Consider the following 20,000-nt stretch of genomic DNA (forward strand, 5'->3'; position numbering starts at 1 on the left):
TGTGCATTTCAGTAAGGATTTCAATTGACATGCAGTATGAAACTGAAAGGAGGTTGCATCACTATGATGCATAACATTGCATGTATTGTATTTTCAAGTGTGTGCATTCATCCTGTTTACATTTTGTTTTGAAAGCAGAAGAATCATTCAACAGGTTGCTGAGACAAATGTAAACCAGTAAAACATATGAAGAGAAACAAACCTTGAATATAAGTTCAGTTGTTTAAACATTTGACAAACTATGGTGAGGGGGTAAGAAAACACACAAATCCAGCAGCTCCTGTATTTCAATACACCAGAAGCCAATATTATTGGCGAGTCGGGTAGTCCATCATCACAGTTCGAGGGCAGGCATCATTTCAGTAATTTCATCCCGTTGCATTCACATCCGTGCCTTGAATGAGATTCAATGTGATCTTTGCTCTCAAGTATGTTCCCAAGTTTTACACTTTCGTGCTTTGCATGAATGGGAATGGAACCGTGTGTGTTGAATGAGGCTCCTTGTGAGCACTGAACTTTGTCCGGTGGAGTTCCTTTTTGTGTTGCTGTAATTGTGTCATTTCTCGATGAGAAAGATTAGGCAACATTTAGTCACTTCTAGCCATGATGCTCAATTTATTTACAAATGTACACTAGTTACTAGGGACCGTTTACGTTGGAGAACAAGATCTATTGTATGCCTGTGTATTTGGGGAAGTCAAATCTGAAATAATGATGAAATTGCGTGTATCCAAAGTTAAAACTTGTGATTTGTCGCCCTTTGGTGTGTAAAAGATGCAAAAGCTTACAGCACCTGGTATTCCCAGGCGGTCTCCCATCCAAGTACTGACCAGGCCCGAGCCTGCTTAGTTTCCGAGATCGGACGAGATTGGGCGTATTCAGGCTAGTATGGCCGTAAGCCAGGGAGGCTGTCCCTGACGCTCTACTTAAAGGGAAGGCAATATCCGTTTCTGCCGTTCATACTTACAGTTGAACTGTCTCTCTACTCTAAAGCCCGGGACACACCAGCGCGCCGCAGACAGTCCCTGCTAACACGCCACGTTGTGGCAACATTGTGGCAACGTTGTGCGTTAGCTGGGGTGCCACACCAGACCGGAACTATATATTACAAAACGAACACATTGTCTTGATAAAACAGCTGTAATTGAGTGCCTGACACGCCAGTCAAGCGCAATCTTGAGAAGGTGTGCATTTCAGTAAGGATTTCAATTGACATGCAGTATGAAACTGAAAGGAGGTTGCATCACTATGATGCATAACATTGCATGTATTGTATTTTCAAGTGTTTGCATTCATCCTGTTGTCATTTTGTTTTGAAAGCAGAAGAATCATTCAACAGGTTGCTGAGACAAATGTAAACCAGTAAAACATATGAAGAGAAACAAACCTTGAATATAAGTTCAGTTGTTTAAACATTTGACAAACTATGGTGAGGGGGTAAGAAAACACACAAATCCAGCAGCTCCTGTATTTCAATACACCAGAACCCAATATTATTGGCGAGTCGGGTAGTCCATCATCACAGTTCGAGGGCAGGCATCATTTCAGTAATTTCATCCCGTTGCATTCACATCCGTGCCTTGAATGAGATTGAATGTGATCTTTGCTCTCAAGTATGTTCCCAAGTTTTACACTTTCGTGCTTTGCATGAATGGGAATGGAACCGTGTGTGTTGAATGAGGCTCCTTGTGAGCACTGAACTTTGTCCGGTGGAGTTCCTTTTTGTGTTGCTGTAATTGTGTCATTTCTCGATGAGAAAGATTAGGCAACATTTAGTCACTTCTAGCCATGATGCTCAATTTATTTACGAATGTACCCTAGTTACTAGGGACCGTTTACGTTGGAGAACAAGATCTAATGTATGCCTGTGTATTTGGGGAAGTCAAATCTGAAATAATGATGAAATTGCGTGTATCCAAAGTTAAAACTCGTGATTTGTCGCCCTCTGGTGTGTAAAAGATGCAAAAGCTTACAGCACCTGGTATTCCCAGGCGGTCTCCCATCCAAGTACTGACCAGGCCCGAGCCTGCTTAGCTTCCGAGATCGGACGAGATCGGGCGTATTCAGGCTAGTATGGCCGTAAGCCAGGGAGGCTGTCCCTGACGCTCTACTTAAAGGGAAGGCAATATCCGTTTCTGCCGTTCATACTTACAGTTGAACTGTCTCTCTACTCTAAAGCCCGGGACACACCAGCGCGCCGCAGACAGTCCCTGCTAACACGCCACGTTGTGGCAACATTGTGGCAACGTTGTGCGTTAGCTGGGGTGCCACACCAGACCGGAACTATATATTACAAAACGAACACATTGTCTTGATAAAACAGCTGTAATTGAGTGCCTGACACGCCAGTCAAGCGCAATCTTGACAAGGTGTGCATTTCAGTAAGGATTTCAATTGACATGCAGTATGAAACTGAAAGGAGGTTGCATCACTATGATGCATAACATTGCATGTATTGTATTTTCAAGTGTGTGCATTCATCCTGTTGTCATTTTGTTTTGAAAGCAGAAGAATCATTCAACAGGTTGCTGAGACAAATGTAAACCAGTAAAACATATGAAGAGAAACAAACCTTGAATATAAGTTCAGTTGTTTAAACATTTGACAAACTATGGTGAGGGGGTAAGAAAACATACAAATCCAGCAGCTCCTGTATTTCAATACACCAGAACCCAACATGATTGGCGAGTCGGGTAGTCCATCATCACAGTTCGAGGGCAGGCATCATTTCAGTAATTTCATCCCGTTGCATTCACATCCGTGCCTTGAATGAGATTGAATGTGATCTTTGCTCTCAAGTATGTTCCCAAGTTTTACACTTTCTTGCTTTGCATGAATGGGAATGGAACCGTGTGTGTTGAATGAGGCTCCTTGTGAGCACTGAACTTTGTCCGGTGGAGTTCCTTTTTGTGTTGCTGTAATTGTGTCATTTCTCGATGAGAAAGATTAGGCAACATTTAGTCACTTCTAGCCATGATGCTCAATTTAGTTACGAATGTACCCTAGTTACTAGGGACCGTTTACGTTGGAGAACAAGATCTATTGTATGCCTGTGTATTTGGGGAAGTAAAATCTGAAATAATGATGAAATTGTGTGTATCCAAAGTTAAAACTCGTGATTTGTCGCCCTCTGGTGTGTAAAAGGTGCAAAAGCTTACAGCACCTGGTATTCCCAGGCGGTCTCCCATCCAAGTGCTGACCAGGCCCGAGCCTGCTTGGCTTCCGAGATCGGACGAGATCGGGCGTATTCAGGCTAGAATGGCCATAAGCCAGGGAGGCTGTTCCTGACGCTCTACTTAAAGGGAAGGCAATATCCGTTTCTGCCGTTCATACTTACAGTTGAACTGTCTCTCTACTCTAAAGCCCGGGACACACCAGCGCGCCGCAGACTGTCCCTGCTAACACGCCACGTTGTGGCAACGTTGTGCGTTAGCTGGGGTGCCACACCAGACCGGAACTATATTTTACAAAACGAACACATTGTCTTGATAAAACAGCTGTAATTGAGTGCCTGACACGCCAGTCAAGCGCAATCTTGAGAAGGTGTGCATTTCAGTAAGGATTTCAATTGACATGCAGTATGAAACTGAAAGGAGGTTGCATCACTATGATGCATAACATTGCATGTAGTGTATTTTCAAGTGTGTGCATTCATCCTGTTGTCATTTTGTTTTGAAAGCAGATGAATCATTCAACAGGTTGCTGAGACAAATGTAAACCAGTAAAACATATGAAGAGAAACAAACCTTGAATATAAGTTCAGTTGTTTAAACATTTGACAAACTATGGTGAGGCGGTAAGAAAACACACAAATCCAGCAGCTCCTGTATTTCAATACACCAGAACCCAATATTATTGGCGAGTCGGGTAGTCCATCATCACAGTTCGAGGGCAGGCATCATTTCAGTAATTTCATCCCGTTGCATTCACATCCGTGCCTTGAATGAGATTGAATGTGATCTTTGCTCTCAAGTACGTTCCCAAGTTTTACACTTTCGTGCTTTGCATGAATGGGAATGGAACCGTGTGTGTTGAATGAGGCTCCTTGTGAGCACTGAACTTTGTCCGGTGGAGTTCCTTTTTGTGTTGCTGTAATTGTGTCATTTCTTGATGAGAAAGATTAGGCAACATTTAGTCACTTCTAGCCATGATGCTCAATTTATTTACGAATGTACCCTAGTTACTAGGGACCGTTTACGTTGGAGAACAAGATCTATTGTATGCCTGTGTATTTGGGGAAGTAAAATCTGAAATAATGATGAAATTGTGTGTATCCAAAGTTAAAACTCGTGATTTGTCGCCCTCTGGTGTGTAAAAGGTGCAAAAGCTTACAGCACCTGGTATTCCCAGGCGGTCTCCCATCCAAGTACTAACCAGGCCCGAGCCTGCTTGGCTTCCGAGATCGGACGAGATCGGGCGTATTCAGGCTAGTATGGCCGTAATCCAGGGAGGCTGTCCCTGACGCTCTATTTAAAGGGAAGGCAATATCCGTTTCTGCCATTCATACTTACAGTTGAACTGTCTCTCTACTCTAAAGCCCGGGACACACCAGCGCGCCACAGACAGTCCCTGCTAACACGCCACGTTGTGGCAACGTTGTGCGTTAGCTGGGGTGCCACACCAGACCGGAACTATATTTTACAAAACGAACACATTGTCTTGATAAAACAGCTGTAATTGAGTGCCTGACACGCCAGTCAAGCGCAATCTTGAGAAGGTGTGCATTTCAGTAAGGATTTCAATTGACATGCAGTATGAAACTGAAAGGAGGTTGCATCACTATGATGCATAACATTGCATGTATTGTATTTTCAAGTGTGTGCATTCATCCTGTTGTCATTTTGTTTTGAAAGCAGAAGAATCATTCAACAGGTTGCTGAGACAAATGTAAACCAGTAAAACATATGAAGAGAAACAAACCTTCAATATAAGTTCAGTTGTTTAAACATTTGACAAACTATGGTGAGGGGGTAAGAAATGACACAAATCCAGCAGCTCCTGTATTTCAATACACCAGAAGCCAATATTATTGGCGAGTCGGGTAGTCCATCATCACAGTTCAAGGGCAGGCATCATTTCAGTAATTTCATCCCGTTGCATTCACATCCGTGCCTTGAATGAGATTGAATGTGATCTTTGCTCTCAAGTATGTTCCCAAGTTTTACACTTTCGTGCTTTGCATGAATGGGAATGGAACCGTGTGTGTTGAATGAGGCTCCTTGTGAGCACTGAACTTTGTCCGGTGGAGTTCTTTTTGTGTTGCTGTAATTGTGTCATTTCTCGATGAGAAAGATTAGGCAACATTTAGTCACTTCTAGCCATGATGCTCAATTTATTTACGAATGTACCCTAGTTACTAGGGACCGTTTACGTTGGAGAACAAGATCTATTGTATGCCTGTGTATTTGGGGAAGTAAAATCTGAAATAATGATGAAATTGTGTGTATCCAAAGTTAAAACTCGTGATTTGTCGCCCTCTGGTGTGTAAAAGGTGAAGAAGCTTACAGCACCTGGTATTCCCAGGCGGTCTCCCATCCAAGTACTGACCAGACCCGAGCCTGCTTGGCTTCCGAGATCGGACGAGATCGGGCGTATTCAGGCTAATATGGCCGTAAGCCAGGGAGGCTGTCCCTGACGCTCTAGTTAAAGGGAAGGCAATATCCGTTTCTGCCGTTCATACTTACAGTTGAACTGTCTCTCTACTCTAAAGCCCGGGACACACCAGCGCGCCGCAGACAGTCCCTGCTAACACGCCACGTTGTGGCAACGTTGTGGCAACGTTGTGCGTTAGCTGGGGTGCCACACCAGACCGGAACTATATTTTACAAAACGAACACATTGTCTTGATAAAACAGCTGTAATTGAGTGCCTGACACGCCAGTCAAGCGCAATCTTGAGAAGGTGTGCATTTCAGTAAGGATTTCAATTGACATGCAGTATGAAACTGAAAGGAGGTTGCATCACTATGATGCATAACATTGCATGTATTGTATTTTCAAGTGTGTGCATTCATCCTGTTGTCATTTTGTTTTGAAAGCAGAAGAATCATTCAACAGGTTGCTGAGACAAATGTAAACCAGTAAAACATATGAAGAGAAACAAACCTTGAATATAAGTTCAGTTGTTTAAACATTTGACAAACTATGGTGAGGGGGTAAGAAAACACACAAATCCAGCAGCTCCTGTATTTCAATACACCAGAACCCAATATTATTGGCGAATCAGGTAGTCCATCATCACAGTTCGAGGGCAGGCATCATTTCAGTAATTTCATCCCGTTGCATTCACATCCGTGCCTTGAATGAGATTGAATGTGATCTTTGCTCTCAAGTATGTTCCCAAGTTTTACACTTTCGTGCTTTGCATGAATGGGAATGGAACCGTGTGTGTTGAATGAGGCTCCTTGTGAGCACTGAACTTTGTCCGGTGGAGTTCCTTTTTGTGTTGCTGTAATTGTGTCATTTCTCGATGAGAAAGATTAGGCAACATTTAGTCACTTCTAGCCATGATGCTCAATTTATTTATGAATGTACCCTAGTTACTAGGGACCGTTTACGTTGGAGAACAAGATCTATTGTATGCCTGTGTATTTGGGGAAGTCAAATCTGAAATAATGATGAAATTGCGTGTATCCAAAGTTAAAACTCGTGATTTGTCGCCCTCTGGTGTGTAAAAGATGCAAAAGCTTACAGCACCTGGTATTCCCAGGCGGTCTCCCATTCAAGTACTGACCAGGCCCGAGCCTGCTTAGCTTCCGAGATCGGACGAGATCGAGCGTATTCAGGCTAGTATGGCCGTAAGCCAGGAAGGCTGTCCCTGACGCTCTACTTAAAGGGAAGGCAATATCCGTTTCTGCCGTTCATACTTACAGTTGAACTGTCTCTCTACTCTAAAGCCCGGGACACACCAGCGTGCCGCAGACAGTCCCTGCTAACACGCCACGTTGTGGCAACATTGTGGCAACGTTGTGCGTTAGCTGGGGTGCCACACCAGACCGGAAGTATATATTACAAAACGAACACATTGTTTTGATAAAACAGCTGTAATTGAGTGCCTGACACGCCAGTCAAGCGCAATCTTGAGAAGGTGTGCATTTCAGTAAGGATTTCAATTGACATGCAGTATGAAACTGAAAGGAGGTTGCATCACTATGATGCATAACATTGCATGTATTGTATTTTCAAGTGTGTGCATTCATCCTGTTGTCATTTTGTTTTGAAAGCAGAAGAATCATTCAACAGGTTGCTGAGACAAATGTAAACCAGTAAAACATATGAAGAAAAATAAACCTTGAATATAAGTTCAGTTGTTTAAACATTTGACAAACTATGGTGAGGGGGTAAGAAAACACACAAATCCAGCAGCTCCTGTATTTCAATACACCAGAACCCAATATTATTGGCGAGTCGGGTAGTCCATCATCACAGTTCGAGGGCAGGCATCATTTCAGTAATTTCATCCCGTTGCATTCACATCCGTGCCTTGAATGAGATTGAATGTGATCTTTGCTCTCAAGTATGTTCCCAAGTTTTACACTTTCGTGCTTTGCATGAATGGGAATGGAACCGTGTGTGTTGAATGAGGCTCCTTGTGAGCACTGAACTTTGTCCGGTGGAGTTCCTTTTTGTGTTGCTGTAATTGTGTCATTTCTCGATGAGAAAGATTAGGCAACATTTAGACACTTCTAGCCATGATGCTCAATTTATTTATGAATGTACCCTAGTTACTAGGGACCTTTTACGTTGGAGAACAAGATCTATTGTATGCCTGTGTATTTGGGGAAGTAAAACCTGAAATAATGATGAAATTGTGTGTATCCAAAGTTAAAACTCGTGATTTGTCGCCCTCTGGTGTGTAAAATATGCAAAAGCTTACAGCACCTGGTATTCCCAGGCGGTCTCCCATCCAAGTACTGACCAGGCCCGAGCCAGCTTAGCTTCCGAGATCGGACGAGATCGGGCGTATTCAGGCTAGTATGGCCGTAAGCCAGGGAGGCTGTCCCTGACGCTCTACTTAAAGGGAAGGCAATATCCGTTTCTGCCGCTCATGCTTGCAGTTGAACTGTCTCTCTACTCTAAAGTCCGGGACACACCAGCGCGCCGCAGACAGTCCCTGCTAACACGAAACGTTGTGGCAACGTTGTGCGTTAGCTGGGGTGCCACACCAGACCGGAACTATATTTTACAAAACGAACACATTGTCTTGATAATATAGCTGTAATTGAGTGCCTGACACGCCAGTCAAGCGCAATCTTGAGAAGGTGTGCATTTCAGTAAGGATTTCAATTGACATGCAGTATGAAACTGAAAGGAGGTTGCATCACTATGATGCATAACATTGCATGTATTGTATTTTCAAGTGTGTGCATTCATCCTGTTGTCATTTTGTTTTGAAAGCAGAAGAATCATTCAACTAGTTGCTGAGACAAATGTAAACCAGTAAAACATATGAAGAGAAACAAACCTTGAATATAAGTTCAGTTGTTTAAACATTTGACAAACTATGGTGAGGGGGTAAGAAAACACACAAATCCAGCAGCTCCTGTATTTCAATACACCAGAACCCAATATTATTGGCGAGTCGGGTAGTCCATCATCACAGTTCGAGGGCAGGCATCATTTCAGTAATTTCACCCCGTTGCATTCACATCCGTGCCTTGAATGAGATTGAATGTGATCTTTGCTCTCAAGTATGTTCCCAAGTTTTACACTTTCGTGCTTTGCATGAATGGGAATGGAACCGTGTGTGTTGAATGAGGCTCCTTGTGAGCACTGATCTTTGTCCGGTGGAGTTCCTTTTTGTGTTGCTGTAATTGTGTCATTTCTCGATGAGAAAGATTAGGCAACATTTAGTCACTTCTAGCCATGATGCTCAATTTATTTACGAATGTACCCTAGTTACTAGGGACCGTTTACGTTGGAGAACAAGATCTATTGTATGCCTGTGTATTTGGGGAAGTCAAATCTGAAATAATGATGAAATTGCGTGTATCCAAAGTTAAAACTCGTGATTTGTCGCGCTCTGGTGTGTAAAAGATGCAAAAGCTTACAGCACCTGGTATTCCCAGGCGGTCTCCCATTCAAGTACTGACCAGGCCCGAGCCTGCTTAGCTTCCGAGATCGGACGAGATCGGGCGTATTCAGGCTAGTATGGCCGTAAGCCAGGGAGGCTGTCCCTGACGCTCTACTTAAAGGGATGGCAATATCCGTTTCTGCCGTTCATACTTACAGTTGAACTGTCTCTCTACTCTAAAGCCCGGGACACACCAGCGCGCCGCAGACAGTCCCTGCTAATATGCCACGTTGTGGCAACGTTGTGCGTTAGCTGGGGTGCCACACCAGACCGGAACTATATTTTACAAAACGAACACATTTGTCTTGATAAAACAGCTGTAATTGAGTGCCTGACACGCCAGTCAAGCGCAATCTTGAGAAGGTGTGCATTTCAGTAAGGATTTCAATTGACATGCAGTATGAAACTGAAAGGAGGTTGCATCACTATGATGCATAACATTGCATGTTTTGTATTTTCAAGTGTGTGCATTCATCCTGTTGTCATTTTGTTTTGAAAGCAGAAGAATCATTCAACAGGTTGCTGAGACAAATGTAAACCAGTAAAACATATGAAGAGAAACAAACCTTGAATATAAGTTCAGTTGTTTAAACATTTGACAAACTATGGTGAGGGGGTAAGAAAACACACAAATCCAGCAGCTCCTGTATTTCAATACACCAGAACCCAATATTATTGGCGAGTCGGGTAGTCCATCATCACAGTTCGAGGGCAGGCATCATTTCAGTAATTTCATCCCGTTGCATTCACATCCGTGCCTTGAATGAGATTGAATGTGATCTTTGCTCTCAAGTATGTTCCCAAGTTTTACACTTTCGTGCTTTGCATGAATGGGAATGGAACCGTGTGTGTTGAATGAGGCTCCTTGTGAGCACTGAACTTTGTCCGGTGGAGTTCCTTTTTGTGTTGCTGTAATTGTGTCATTTCTCGATGAGAAAGATTAGGCAACATTTAGTCACTTCTAGCCATGATGCTCAATTTATTTACGAATGTACCCTAGTTACTAGGGACCGTTTACGTTGGAGAACAAGATCTATTGTATGCCTGTGTATTTGGGGAAGTCAAATCTGAAATAATGATGAAATTGCGTGTATCCAAAGTTAAAACTCGTGATTTGTCGCCCTCTGGTGTGTAAAAGATGCAAAAGCTTACAGCACCTGGTATTCCCAGGCAGTCTCCCATCCAAGTACTGACCAGGCCCGAGCCTGCTTAGCTTCCGAGATCGGACGAGATCGGGCGTATTCAGGCTAGTATGGCCGTAAGCCAGGGAGGCTGTCCCTGACGCTCTACTTAAAGGGAAGGCAATATCCGTTTCTGCCGTTCATACTTACAGTTGAACTGTCTCTCTACTCTAAAGCCCGGGACACACCAGCGCGCCGCAGACAGTCCCTGCTAACACGAAACGTTGTGGCAACATTGTGGCAACGTTGTGCGTTAGCTGGGGTGCCACACCAGACCGGAACTATATATTACAAAACGAACACATTGTCTTGATAAAACAGCTGTAATTGAGTGCCTGACACGCCAGTCAAGCGCAATCTTGAGAAGGTGTGCATTTCAGTAAGGATTTCAATTGACATGCAGTATGAAACTGAAAGGAGGTTGCATCACTATGATGCATAACATTGCATGTATTGTATTTTCAAGTGTGTGCATTCATCCTGTTGTCATTTTGTTTTGAAAGCAGAAGAATCATTCAACAGGTTGCTGAGACAAATGTAAACCAGTAAAACATATGAAGAGAAACAAACCTTGAATATAAGTTCAGTTGTTTAAACATTTGACAAACTATGGTGAGGGGGTAAGAAAACACACAAATCCAGCAGCTCCTGTATTTCAATACACCAGAAGCCAATATTATTGGCGAGTCGGGTAGTCCATCATCACAGTTCGAGGGCAGGCATCATTTCAGTAATTTCATCCCGTTGCATTCACATCCGTGCCTTGAATGAGATTCAATGTGATCTTTGCTCTCAAGTATGTTCCCAAGTTTTACACTTTCGTGCTTTGCATGAATGGGAATGGAACCGTGTGTGTTGAATGAGGCTCCTTGTGAGCACTGAACTTTGTCCGGTGGAGTTCCTTTTTGTGTTGCTGTAATTGTGTCATTTCTCGATGAGAAAGATTAGGCAACATTTAGTCACTTCTAGCCATGATGCTCAATTTATTTACAAATGTACACTAGTTACTAGGGACCGTTTACGTTGGAGAACAAGATCTATTGTATGCCTGTGTATTTGGGGAAGTCAAATCTGAAATAATGATGAAATTGCGTGTATCCAAAGTTAAAACTTGTGATTTGTCGCCCTTTGGTGTGTAAAAGATGCAAAAGCTTACAGCACCTGGTATTCCCAGGCGGTCTCCCATCCAAATACTGACCAGGCCCGAGCCTGCTTAGCTTCCGAGATCGGACGAGATCGGGCGTATTCAGGCTAGTATGGCCGTAAGCCAGGGAGGCTGTCCCTGACGCTCTACTTAAAGGGAAGGCAATATCCGTTTCTGCCGTTCATACTTACAGTTGAACTGTCTCTCTACTCTAAAGCCCGGGACACACCAGCGCGCCGCAGACAGTCCCTGCTAACACGCCACGTTGTGGCAACATTGTGGCAACGTTGTGCGTTAGCTGGGGTGCCACACCAGACCGGAACTATATATTACAAAACGAACACATTGTCTTGATAAAACAGCTGTAATTGAGTGCCTGACACGCCAGTCAAGCGCAATCTTGAGAAGGTGTGCATTTCAGTAAAGATTTCAATTGACATGCAGTATGAAACTGAAAGGAGGTTGCATCACTATGATGCATAACATTGCATGTATTGTATTTTCAAGTGTTTGCATTCATCCTGTTGTCATTTTGTTTTGAAAGCAGAAGAATCATTCAACAGGTTGCTGAGACAAATGTAAACCAGTAAAACATATGAAGAGAAACAAACCTTGAATATAAGTTCAGTTGTTTAAACATTTGACAAACTATGGTGAGGGGGTAAGAAAACACACAAATCCAGCAGCTCCTGTATTTCAATACACCAGAACCCAATATTATTGGCGAGTCGGGTAGTCCATCATCACAGTTCGAGGGCAGGCATCATTTCAGTAATTTCATCCCGTTGCATTCACATCCGTGCCTTGAATGAGATTGAATGTGATCTTTGCTCTCAAGTATGTTCCCAAGTTTTACACTTTCGTGCTTTGCATGAATGGGAATGGAACCGTGTGTGTTGAATGAGGCTCCTTGTGAGCACTGAACTTTGTCCGGTGGAGTTCCTTTTTGTGTTGCTGTAATTGTGTCATTTCTCGATGAGAAAGATTAGGCAACATTTAGTCACTTCTAGCCATGATGCTCAATTTATTTACGAATGTACCCTAGTTACTAGGGACCGTTTACGTTGGAGAACAAGATCTATTGTATGCCTGTGTATTTGGGGAAGTCAAATCTGAAATAATGATGAAATTGCGTGTATCCAAAGTTAAAACTCGTGATTTGTCGCCCTCTGGTGTGTAAAAGATGCAAAAGCTTACAGCACCTGGTATTCCCAGGCGGTCTCCCATCCAAGTACTGACCAGGCCCGAGCCTGCTTAGCTTCCGAGATCGGACGAGATCGGGCGTATTCAGGCTAGTATGGCCGTAAGCCAGGGAGGCTCTCCCTGACGCTCTACTTAAAGGGAAGGCAATATCCGTTTCTGCCGTTCATACTTACAGTTGAACTGTCTCTCTACTCTAAAGCCCGGGACACACCAGCGCGCCGCAGACAGTCCCTGCTAACACGCCACGTTGTGGCAACGTTGTGCGTTAGCTGGGGTGCCACACCAGACCGGAAGTATATATTACAAAACGAACACATTGTTTTGATAAAACAGCTGTAATTGAGTGCCTGACACACCAGTCAAGCGCAATCTTGAGAAGGTGTGCATTTCAGTAAGGATTTCAATTGACATGCAGTATGAAACTGAAAGGAGGTTGCATCACTATGATGCATAACATTGCATGTATTGTATTTTCAAGTGTGTGCATTCATCCTGTTGTCATTTTGTTTTGAAAGCAGAAGAATCATTCAACAGGTTGCTGAGACAAATGTAAACCAGTAAAACATATGAAGAGAAACAAACCTTGAATATAAGTTCAGTTGTTTAAACATTTGACAAACTATGGTGAGGGGGTAAGAAAACACACAAATCCAGCAGCTCCTGTATTTCAATACACCAGAACCCAATATTATTGGCGAGTCGGGGAGTCCATCATCACAGTTCGAGGGCAGGCATCATTTCAGTAATTTCATCCCGTTGCATTCACATCCGTGCCTTGAATGAGATTGAATGTGATCTTTGCTCTCAAGTATGTTCCCAAGTTTTACACTTTCGTGCTTTGCATGAATGGGAATGGAACCGTGTGTGTTGAATGAGGCTCCTTGTGAGCACTGAACTTTGTCCGGTGGAGTTCCTTTTTGTGTTGCTGTAATTGTGTCATTTCTCGATGAGAAAGATTAGGCAACATTTAGTCACTTCTAGCCATGATGCTCAATTTATTTACGAATGTACCCTAGTTACTAGGGACAGTTTACGTTGGAGAACAAGATCTATTGTATGCCTGTGTATTTGGGGAAGTCAAATCTGAAATAATGATGAAATTGTGTGTATCCAAAGTTAAAACTCGTGATTTGTCGCCCTCTGGTGTGTAAAAGATGCAAAAGCTAACAGCACTTGGTATTCCCAGGCGGTCTCCCATCCAAGTACTGACCAGGCCCGAGCCTGCTTAGCTTCCGAGATCTGACGAGATCGGGCGTATTCAGGCTAGTATGGCCGTAAGCCAGGGAGGCTGTCCCTGACGCTCTACTTAAAGGGAAGGCAATATCCGTTTCTGCCGTTCATACTTACAGTTGAACTGTCTCTCTACTCTAAAGTCCGGGACACACCAGCGCGCCGCAGACAGTCCCTGCTAACACGCCACGTTGTGGCAACGTTGTGCGTTAGCTGGGGTGCCACACCAGACCGGAACTATATATTACAAAACGAACACATTGTCTTGATAAAACAGCTGTAATTGAGTGCCTGACACGCCAGTCAAGCGCAATCTTGAGAAGGTGTGCATTTCAGTAAGGATTTCAATTGACATGCAGTATGAAACTGAAAGGAGGTTGCATCACTATGATGCATAACATTGCATGTATTGTATTTTCAAGTGTGTGCATTCATCCTGTTGTCATTTTGTTTTGAAAGCAGAAGAATCATTCAACAGGTTGCTGAGACAAATGTAAACCAGTAAAACATATGAAGAGAAACAAACCTTGAATATAAGTTCAGTTGTTTAAACATTTGACAAACTATGGTGAGGGGGTTAGAAAACACACAAATCCAGCAGCTCCTGTATTTCAATACACCAGAACCCAATATTATTGGCGAGTCGGGTAGTCCATCATCACAGTTCGAGGGCAGGCATCATTTCAGTAATTTCATCCCGTTGCATTCACATCCGTGCCTTGAATGAGATTGAATGTGATCTTTGCTCTCAAGTATGTTCCCAAGTTTTACACTTTCGTGCTTTGCATGAATGGGAATGGAACCGTGTGTGTTGAATGAGGCTCCTTGTGAGCACTGAACTTTGTCCGGTGGAGTTCTTTTTGTGTTGCTGTAATTGTGTCATTTCTCGATGAGAAAGATTAGGCAACATTTAGTCACTTCTAGCCATGATGCTCAATTTATTTACGAATGTACCCTAGTTACTAGGGACCGTTTACGTTGGAGAACAAGATCTATTGTATGCCTGTGTATTTGGGGAAGTAAAACCTGAAATAATGATGAAATTGTCTGTATCCCAAGTTAAAACTCGTGATTTGTCGCCCTCTGGTGTGTAAAAGGTGCAAAAGCTTACAGCACCTGGTATTCCCAGGCGGTCTCCCATCCAAGTACTGACCAGGCCCAAGCCTGCTTGGCTTCCGAGATCGGACGAGATCGGGCGTATTCAGGCTAGTATGGCCGTAAGCCAGGGAGGCTGTCCCTGACGCTTTACTTAAAGGGAAGGCAATATCCGTTTCTGCCGATCATACTTACAGTTGAACTGTCTCTCTACTCTAAAGCCCGGGACACACCAGTGCGCCGCAGACAGTCCCTGCTAACACGCCACGTTGTGGCAACGTTGTGGCAACGTTGTGCGTTAGCTGGGGTGCCACACCAGACCGGAACTAGATTTTACAAAACGAACACATTGTCTTGATAATACAGCTGTAATTGAGTGCCTGACACGCCAGTCAAGCGCAATCTTGAGAAGGTGTGCATTTCAGTAAGGATTTCAATTGACATGCAGTATGAAACTGAAAGGAGGTTGCATCACTATGATGCATAACATTGCATGTATTGTATTTTCAAGTGTGTGCATTCATCCTGTTGTCATTTTGTTTTGAAAGCAGAAGAATCATTCAACAGGTTGCTGAGACAAATGTAAACCAGTAAAACATATGAAGAGAAACAAACCTTGAATATAAGTTCAGTTGTTTAAACATTTGACAAACTATGGTGAGGGGGTAAGAAAACACACAAATCCAGCAGCTCCTGTATTTCAATACACCAGAACCCAATATTATTGGCGAGTCGGGTAGTCCATCATCACAGTTCGAGGGCAGGCATCATTTCAGTAATTTCATCCCGTTGCATTCACATCCGTGCCTTGAATGAGATTGAATGTGATCTTTGCTCTCAAGTATGTTCCCAAGTTTTACACTTTCGTGCTTTGCATGAATGGGAATGGAACCGTGTGTGTTGAATGAGGCTCCTTGTGAGCACTGAACTTTGTCCGGTGGAGTTCCTTTTTGTGTTGCTGTAATTGTGTCATTTCTCGATGAGAAAGATTAGGCAACATTTAGTCACTTCTAGCCATGATGCTCAATTTATTTACGAATGTACCCTAGTTACTAGGGACCGTTTACGTTGGAGAACAAGATCTATTGTATGCCTGTGTATTTGGGGAAGTCAAATCTGAAATAATGATGAAATTGCGTGTATCCAAAGTTAAAACTCGTGATTTGTCGCCCTCTGGTGTGTAAAAGGTGCAAAAGCTTACAGCACCTGGTATTCCCAGGCGGTCTCCCATCCAAGTACTGACCAGGCCCGAGCCCGCTTGGCTTCCGAGATCTGATGAGATCGGGCGTATTCAGGCTAGTATGGCCGTAAGCCAGGGAGGCTGTCCCTGACGCTCTACTTAAAGGGAAGGCAATATCCGTTTCTGCCGTTCATACTTACAGTTGAACTGTCTCTCTACTCTAAAGCCCGGGACACACCAGCGCACCGCAGACAGTCCCTGCTAACATGCCACGTTGTGGCAACGTTGTGCGTTAGCTGGGGTGCCACACCAGACCGGAACTATATTTTACAAAACGAACACATTGTCTTGATAATACAGCTGTAATTGTGTGCCTGACACGCCAGTCAAGCGCAATCTTGAGAAGGTGTGCATTTCAGTAAGGATTTCAATTGACATGCAGTATGAAACTGAAAGGAGGTTGCATCACTATGATGCATAACATTGCATGTATTGTATTTTCAAGTGTGTGCATTCATCCTGTTGTCATTTTGTTTTGAAAGCAGAAGAATCATTCAACAGGTTGCTGAGACAAATGTAAACCAGTAAAACATATGAAGAGAAACAAACCTTGAATATAAGTTCAGTTGTTTAAACATTTGACAAACTATGGTGAGGGGGTAAGAAAACACACAAATCCAGCAGCTCCTGTATTTCAATACACCAGAACCCAATATTATTGGCGAGTCGGGTAGTCCATCATCACAGTTCGAGGGCAGGCATCATTTCAGTAATTTCATCCCGTTGCATTCACATCCGTGCCTTGAATGAGATTGAATGTGATCTTTGCTCTCAAGTATGTTCCCAAGTTTTACACTTTCGTGCTTTGCATGAATGGGAATGGAACCGTGTGTGTTGAATGAGGCTCCTTGTGAGCACTGAACTTTGTCCGGTGGAGTTCCTTTTTGTGTTGCTGTAATTGTGTCATTTCTCGATGAGAAAGATTAGGCAACATTTAGTCACTTCTAGCCATGATGCTCAATTTATTCACGAATGTACCCTAGTTACTAGGGACCGTTTACGTTGGAGAACAAGATCTATTGTATGCCTGTGTATTTGGGGAAGTCAAATCTGAAATAATGATGAAATTGCGTGTATCCAAAGTTAAAACTCGTGATTTGTCGCCCTCTGGCGTGTAAAAGATGCAAAAGCTTACAGCACCTGGTATTCCCAGGCGGTCTCCCATCCAAGTACTGACCAGGCCCGAGCCTGCTTAGCTTCCGAGATCGGACGAGATCGGGCGTATTCAGGCTAGTATGGCCGTAAGCCAGGGAGGCTGTCCCTGACGCTCTACTTAAAGGGAAGGCAATATCCGTTTCTGCCGTTCATACTTACAGTTGAACTGTCTCTCTACTCTAAAGCCCGGGACACACCAGTGCGCCGCAGACAGTCCCTGCTAACATGCCACGTTGTGGCAACATTGTGGCAACGTTGTGCGTTAGCTGGGGTGCCACACCAGACCGGAACTATATATTACAAAACGAACACATTGTCTTGATAAAACAGCTGTAATTTAGTGCCTGACACGCCAGTCAAGCGCAATCTTGAGAAGGTGTGCATTTCAGTAAGGATTTCAATTGACATGCAGTATGAAACTGAAAGGAGGTTGCATCACTATGATGCATAACATTGCATGTATTGTATTTTCAAGTGTGTGCATTCATCCTGTTGTCATTTTGTTTTGAAAGCAGAAGAATCATTCAACAGGTTGCTGAGACAAATGTAAACCAGTAAAACATATGAAGAGAAACAAACCTTGAATATAAGTTCAGTTGTTTAAACATTTGAGAAAGTATGGTGAGGGGGTAAGAAAACATACAAATCCAGCAGCTCCTGTATTTCAATACACCAGAACCCAATATTATTGGCGAGTCGGGTAGTCCATCATCACAGTTCGAGGGCAGGCATCATTTCAGTAATTTCATCCCGTTGCATTCACATCCGTGCCTTGAATGAGATTGAATGTGATCTTTGCTCTCAAGTATGTTCCAAAGTTTTACACTTTCGTGCTTTGCATGAATGGGAATGGAACCGTTTGTGTTGAATGAGGCTCCTTGTGAGCACTGAACTTTGTCCGGTGGAGTTCCTTTTTGTGTTGCTGTAATTGTGTCATTTCTCGATGAGATAGATTAGGCAACATTTAGTCACTTCTAGCCATGATGCTCAATTTATTTACGAATGTACCCTAGTTACTAGGGACCGTTTACGTTGGAGAACAAGATCTATTGTATGCCTGTGTATTTGGGGAAGTCAAATCTGAAATAATGATGAAATTGCGTGTATCCAAAGTTAAAACTCGTGATTTGTCGCCCTCTGGTGTGTAAAAGATGCAAAAGCTTACAGCACCTGGTATTCCCAGGCGGTCTCCCATCCAAGTACTGACCAGGCCCGAGCCTGCTTAGCTTCCGAGATCGGACGAGATCGGGCGTATTCAGGATAGTATGGCCGTAAGCCAGGGAGGCTATCCCTGACGCTCTACTTAAAGGGAAGGCAATATCCGTTTCTGCCGCTCATACTTGCAGTTGAACTGTCTCTCTACTCTAAAGTCCGGGACACACCAGCGCGCCGCAGACAGTCCCTGCTAACACGAAACGTTGTGGCAACGTTGTGCGTTAGCTGGGGTGCCACACCAGACCGGAACTATATATTACAAAACGAACACATTGTCTTGATAAAACAGCTGTAATTGAGTGCCTGATACGCCAGTCAAGCGCAATCTTGAGAAGGTGTGCATTTCAGTAAGGATTTCAATTGACATGCAGTATGAAACTGAAAGGAGGTTGCATCACTATGATGCATAACATTGCATGTATTGTATTTTCAAGTGTGTGCATTCATCCTGTTGTCATTTTGTTTTGAAAGCAGAAGAATCATTCAACAGGTTGCTGAGACAAATGTAAACCAGTAAAACATATGAAGAGAAACAAACCTTGAATATAAGTTCAGTTGTTTAAACATTTGACAAACTATGGTGAGGGGGTAAGAAAACACACACATCCAGCAGCTCCTGTATTTCAATACACCAGAAGCCAATATTATTGGCGAGTCGGGTAGTCCATCATCACAGTTCGAGGGCAGGCATCATTTCAGTTATTTCATCCCGTTGCATTCACATCCGTGCCTTGAATGAGATTGAATGTGATCTTTGCTCTCAAGTATGTTCCCAAGTTTTACACTTTCGTGCTTTGCATGAATGGGAATGGAACCGTGTGTGTTGAATGAGGCTCCTTGTGAGCACTGAACTTTGTCCGGTGGAGTTCTTTTTGTGTTGCTGTAATTGTGTCATTTCTCGATGAGATAGATTAGGCAACATTTAGTCACTTCTAGCCATGATGCTGAATTTATTTACGAATGTACCCTAGTTTCTAGGGACCGTTTACGTTGGAGAACAAGATCTATTGTATGCCTGTGTATTTGGGGAAGTCAAATCTGAAATAATGATGAAATTGCGTGTATCCAAAGTTAAAACTCGTGATTTGTCGCCCTCTGGTGTGTAAAAGATGAAAAAGCTTACAGCACCTGGTATTCCCAGGCGGTCTCCCATCCAAGTACTAACCAGGCCCGAGCCTGCTTAGCTTCCGAGATCGGACGAGATCGGGCGTATTCAGGCTAGTATGGCCGTAAGCCAGGGAGGCTGTCCTTGACCCTCTACTTAAAGGGAAGGCAATATCCGTTTCTGCCGCTCATACTTGCAGTTGAACTGTCTCTCTACTCTAAAGTCCGGGACACACCAGCACGCTGCAGACAGTCCCTGCTAACACGAAACGTTGTGGCAACGTTGTGCGTTAGCTGGGGTGCCACACCAGACCGGAACTATATTTTACAAAACGAACACATTGTCTTGATAATACAGCTG

At 43.5% G+C, this 20,000-nt stretch overlaps 17 non-coding genes across 17 annotated transcripts; all 17 read right to left on the minus strand.

Annotated features, from left to right (window-relative positions):
* Positions 1-781: 781 nt before the first annotated feature.
* On the minus strand, positions 782-900 carry LOC136743288 (5S ribosomal RNA). The gene has a single exon (XR_010815393.1). It is a non-coding gene; the product is annotated as a 5S ribosomal RNA (ribosomal RNA).
* A 1,066-nt stretch (positions 901-1,966) lies between these two features.
* On the minus strand, positions 1,967-2,085 carry LOC136743094 (5S ribosomal RNA). Its single transcript, XR_010815209.1, has one exon. It is a non-coding gene; the product is annotated as a 5S ribosomal RNA (ribosomal RNA).
* Positions 2,086-3,151: 1,066 nt separating this feature from the next.
* On the minus strand, positions 3,152-3,270 carry LOC136743308 (5S ribosomal RNA). The gene has a single exon (XR_010815411.1). It is a non-coding gene; the product is annotated as a 5S ribosomal RNA (ribosomal RNA).
* Positions 3,271-4,325: 1,055 nt separating this feature from the next.
* On the minus strand, positions 4,326-4,444 carry LOC136743166 (5S ribosomal RNA). The gene has a single exon (XR_010815276.1). It is a non-coding gene; the product is annotated as a 5S ribosomal RNA (ribosomal RNA).
* Positions 4,445-5,498: 1,054 nt separating this feature from the next.
* Positions 5,499-5,617, minus strand: LOC136743270 (5S ribosomal RNA). Its single transcript, XR_010815374.1, has one exon. It is a non-coding gene; the product is annotated as a 5S ribosomal RNA (ribosomal RNA).
* A 1,066-nt stretch (positions 5,618-6,683) lies between these two features.
* LOC136743178 (5S ribosomal RNA) lies at positions 6,684-6,802 on the minus strand. The gene has a single exon (XR_010815288.1). It is a non-coding gene; the product is annotated as a 5S ribosomal RNA (ribosomal RNA).
* Positions 6,803-7,868: 1,066 nt separating this feature from the next.
* LOC136743144 (5S ribosomal RNA) lies at positions 7,869-7,987 on the minus strand. The gene has a single exon (XR_010815256.1). It is a non-coding gene; the product is annotated as a 5S ribosomal RNA (ribosomal RNA).
* Positions 7,988-9,042: 1,055 nt separating this feature from the next.
* On the minus strand, positions 9,043-9,161 carry LOC136743086 (5S ribosomal RNA). Its single transcript, XR_010815201.1, has one exon. It is a non-coding gene; the product is annotated as a 5S ribosomal RNA (ribosomal RNA).
* A 1,056-nt stretch (positions 9,162-10,217) lies between these two features.
* LOC136743145 (5S ribosomal RNA) lies at positions 10,218-10,336 on the minus strand. Its single transcript, XR_010815257.1, has one exon. It is a non-coding gene; the product is annotated as a 5S ribosomal RNA (ribosomal RNA).
* A 1,066-nt stretch (positions 10,337-11,402) lies between these two features.
* On the minus strand, positions 11,403-11,521 carry LOC136743159 (5S ribosomal RNA). Its single transcript, XR_010815270.1, has one exon. It is a non-coding gene; the product is annotated as a 5S ribosomal RNA (ribosomal RNA).
* A 1,066-nt stretch (positions 11,522-12,587) lies between these two features.
* On the minus strand, positions 12,588-12,706 carry LOC136743106 (5S ribosomal RNA). Its single transcript, XR_010815220.1, has one exon. It is a non-coding gene; the product is annotated as a 5S ribosomal RNA (ribosomal RNA).
* Positions 12,707-13,761: 1,055 nt separating this feature from the next.
* LOC136743263 (5S ribosomal RNA) lies at positions 13,762-13,880 on the minus strand. The gene has a single exon (XR_010815368.1). It is a non-coding gene; the product is annotated as a 5S ribosomal RNA (ribosomal RNA).
* Positions 13,881-14,934: 1,054 nt separating this feature from the next.
* Positions 14,935-15,053, minus strand: LOC136743075 (5S ribosomal RNA). Its single transcript, XR_010815191.1, has one exon. It is a non-coding gene; the product is annotated as a 5S ribosomal RNA (ribosomal RNA).
* Positions 15,054-16,119: 1,066 nt separating this feature from the next.
* LOC136743132 (5S ribosomal RNA) lies at positions 16,120-16,238 on the minus strand. The gene has a single exon (XR_010815244.1). It is a non-coding gene; the product is annotated as a 5S ribosomal RNA (ribosomal RNA).
* A 1,055-nt stretch (positions 16,239-17,293) lies between these two features.
* On the minus strand, positions 17,294-17,412 carry LOC136743118 (5S ribosomal RNA). The gene has a single exon (XR_010815231.1). It is a non-coding gene; the product is annotated as a 5S ribosomal RNA (ribosomal RNA).
* A 1,066-nt stretch (positions 17,413-18,478) lies between these two features.
* Positions 18,479-18,597, minus strand: LOC136743218 (5S ribosomal RNA). The gene has a single exon (XR_010815325.1). It is a non-coding gene; the product is annotated as a 5S ribosomal RNA (ribosomal RNA).
* Positions 18,598-19,651: 1,054 nt separating this feature from the next.
* On the minus strand, positions 19,652-19,770 carry LOC136743206 (5S ribosomal RNA). Its single transcript, XR_010815314.1, has one exon. It is a non-coding gene; the product is annotated as a 5S ribosomal RNA (ribosomal RNA).
* Positions 19,771-20,000: the final 230 nt, after the last annotated feature.

This window comes from Amia ocellicauda, unplaced genomic scaffold (genome assembly GCF_036373705.1).
Source record: "Amia ocellicauda isolate fAmiCal2 unplaced genomic scaffold, fAmiCal2.hap1 HAP1_SCAFFOLD_77, whole genome shotgun sequence".
Classification (NCBI taxonomy): Eukaryota; Metazoa; Chordata; class Actinopteri; order Amiiformes; family Amiidae; genus Amia; species Amia ocellicauda.